Here is a 3,506-nt window from a genome sequence, read left to right on the forward strand (position 1 = left end):
CTCCTCGCCTCTCCCCTGTACCTTCCCCTACCTTCCGCCCTCTCCTCCTCTCCTCCCCTCCCATTCCCCCACTCCCTTCCTTTCCCCTCCCCCTCCTTCCCTCCCCCCTCCTCTCTTTTTGAGACAGGGTTTCACGCAGGCTAGAATGCAGTAATGTGACCCTAGCTCACTGCGGCCTCCACCTTCTGGGCTCAAGTAATCTTGCCACCTCAGCCTCCTGAGTAGGTAGGACTTCAGCCATGTGCCCTCAAGCTCCTGATCTGCTGTTCTTTTTCCAGCTTTTCCCCCCCAACTTCTTGAGGTGAATGCTTAGGTCACTGATATTTTTAGGTCATTAGGTCATTGATTTTTTTTTTTTTTGAGACTCGAGTTTCACTCTGTCACTCAGTCTGGAGTGCAGTGGTGCCGTCTTGGCTCACTGCAACCTCTGTCTCCCGAGTTCAAGCGATTCTCCTGCCTCAACCTACTGAGTAGCTGGGATTGCAGGTGTGCCCCGCCATGCCTGGCTAATTTTTTGTATTTTTAGTAGAGTCGGGGTTTCACCATGTTGGCCAGACTGGTCTTGAACTCCTGACCTCAGGTGAGCCACCTGCCTTGGCCTCCTAAAGTGCTGGGATTAGAGGCGTGAGCCACTGTGCCCAGCCAGGTCATTTGATTTTTAATAATCTCTTCTAATACATGCATTGAGAGCCACCGTTTGCCTTCTAAAAACTTCTGTAGCTACACTTGACACATTCGTTATGTCACATTTCTGTTATTATTTTTTGAGACAGAGTCTGGATCTGTCACCCAGACTGGAGTGCAATGGCACGATCTTGGCTGACTGCAATGTCTGCCTCCTGGGTTCAAACGATTCTCCTGCCTCAGCCTCCTAAGTAGCTGGGATTACAGGCATGCACCACCACACCCAGCTAATTTTTGTATCTTTTGTAGAGATGGGGGTTTCTCCATGTTGGCTAGGCTGGTCTTGATCTCCTGACCTCAAGTGATCTGCCTGCCTCTACCTCCCAGAGTGCTGGGATGATTGGCATGAGCCACCATGCCTGGCCACGTTTCCATTATTATCAATTCAAAATATTTTCTAATTTGACCTGAGTGATAATTTTAGAGATATATTGCTTACTTTCCAAATATTTTATGACTTCCCTGCTATATTTTTGTTATTTATTTGTTAATTTATTTATTTATTTTTGAGATGGAGTCTTGCTCTGTTGCCAGGTTGGAGTGCAGTGGCACGATCTTGGCTCACTCCAACCTCCACCTCCTGGATTCAAGCGATTCTCCTGCCTCAGCCTCCTGAGTAGCTGGGACTACAGGCACACACCACCACGGTCAGCTTTTTTTTTGTATTTTCAGGAGAGACAGGGTTTCACCATGTTGGCCAGGATGGTCTTGATCTCTTGACCTCGTGATTCATCCGCCTCAGCCTCCCAGAGTGCTGAGATTACAGGCGTGAGCCACTGCGTCTGGCCTAGTGCTATCTTTTTATTATTGCTTCCTATTTAATTCACTGTGGTCAGAGAATATGCAAACATACTCTATATGATTTCACTTCTTTGACGTTTGTTGAGATTTGCTTTATAGTCCAGGATTTGGTCTATTTTAGCAAATGCTTCATGTATATTTGAAAAGAGTGGCCGGGCACGATGGCTCATACCTGTAATCCCAGCACTTTGGGAGACCAAGTTGGGTGGATCACCTGAAGTCAGGAGTTCAAACCCAGCCTGGCCAACATGGCGAAACCCTTTCTCTACTAAAAATACAAAATTAGCCAGATGTGGTGGCATGTGCCTGTAATCCCAGCTACTCAGGAGGCTGAGGCAGGAGAATTGCTTGAACCCGGGAGATGGAGGCTGCAGTGAACTGAGATCGTGCTACTGCACTATAGCCTGGGCAAGACAGAGTGAGACTCCATCTCAAAAAAAAGAAAAAAAAAAAAAAAAAAAGGCCAGGCATGGTGGCTCATGCCTGTAGTCCCAGCACTTTGGGAGGCTGAGGCAGGTGGATCACCTGAGGTCAGGAGTTCGAGACCAGCCTGACCAACATGGTGAAACCTCATCTCTACTACAAATAAAAAAAAAAATTAGCCAGGTATGGTGGTACACGCCTGTCTTCCCAGTTACTCGGGAGGCTGAGGCAGGAGAATTGCTTGAACCTGGGAGGCAGAGGTTGCTATGAGCCGTTATTGTACCATTAGACTCTAGCATGGGCAACAAGAGTGAAACTCTGTCTCAAACAAACAGACAAACAAACAAAAGAACAGAGTGCATATCCTGCAGTTCAGCTATGTCAGGTCAAGTTTGTCAATCATGCTATTCAAATCTTTAATATCTTTACTGTTTGCTTCTTGTACTGAATGACTGTGGATTTTTCCATTTCTCCTTTCAGTTCTATCATTTTTGCTTTATATATGTTGAAGCTATATTATTAAATGCATACAGATTTAGAACGGTTGTATCCTTCTGATGACTTGACCCCCTTTATTACCTTGAAATGTTGTTTTTTACTTCTAGCAATGCTTTTTGCCTTAATGGCTACTTTGATGTAGAGATTACTCCAGCTTTCTTTGGTTAGTGTTTATATAGTGTATCTTTTTCATCCTGTAACTTTCCACCTTTTTGTGTGCTTACAGTCTCTTGTAACAGCATATAGTTGGGTTTTGTTTTTATGCTGACTGCTGATTTTTGACTTTACCAAAACTCTCAGTGAAGTGTAATATCTATATAGAACAGTCCACAGATCATAAGTGATAAGCTTTATGAATTTTCAGATATTGAACCCATCTGTGTTATCTAAACCCAGATCAATATACAACATACTGCCTGCCTCCGAGACTCTTCCTCATGGCTCCTTCCAGTCCCTACTCTCCTAAGGGTAACTTTTACCCTAGTTTCTTTTCTTTTTCTTTTTTTGTTTTGAGACAGAGTCTCCTTCTGTGGCCCAGGCTGGCGTGCAGCAGCACAATCTCGTCTCGCTCTAACCACCGCCTCCCGGGTTCAAGCAATTCTCGTGTCTCAGCCTCCCGAGTAGCTAGGATTACAGGCACATGCTACTGTGTCTGGCTAATTTTTGTATTTTTAGTAGAGATGGGGTTTCACCATGTTGGCCAGGCTGGTCTCGAACTCCTGACCTCAGGTGATCCACTCACCTTAGCCTCCCAAAGTGCTGGGATTACATACGTGAGCCACTGTGCCTGGCCTACCCCAATTTCTAATGACATAGATAAGCTTTATTTGTTTTCTTATTCAGAATAAATAAAACCATACAAAAACTTTTTTGTTTCTGGTTCTTTTGTTAAACGTCATATAAGATTCAACCATGTTGTTGATGTAGTTGTAGATCAGAAAATATGTGCCTTTTATTTGGAGTATTTAGTGTCAGTTACTTAAAAATATCTTTATACAGTATTTTTAAAATTTCAAACATATATAAAGTAAACATAATGAACCCATATATACCTAACACGTAGCTTTAGCAATTATCAACATTCTGCCCTTTTTTTTTTT

Source organism: Rhinopithecus bieti, unplaced genomic scaffold (genome assembly GCF_001698545.2).
Source record: "Rhinopithecus bieti isolate Rb0 unplaced genomic scaffold, ASM169854v2 scaffold_12070, whole genome shotgun sequence".
NCBI classification, from domain to species: domain Eukaryota; kingdom Metazoa; phylum Chordata; class Mammalia; order Primates; family Cercopithecidae; genus Rhinopithecus; species Rhinopithecus bieti.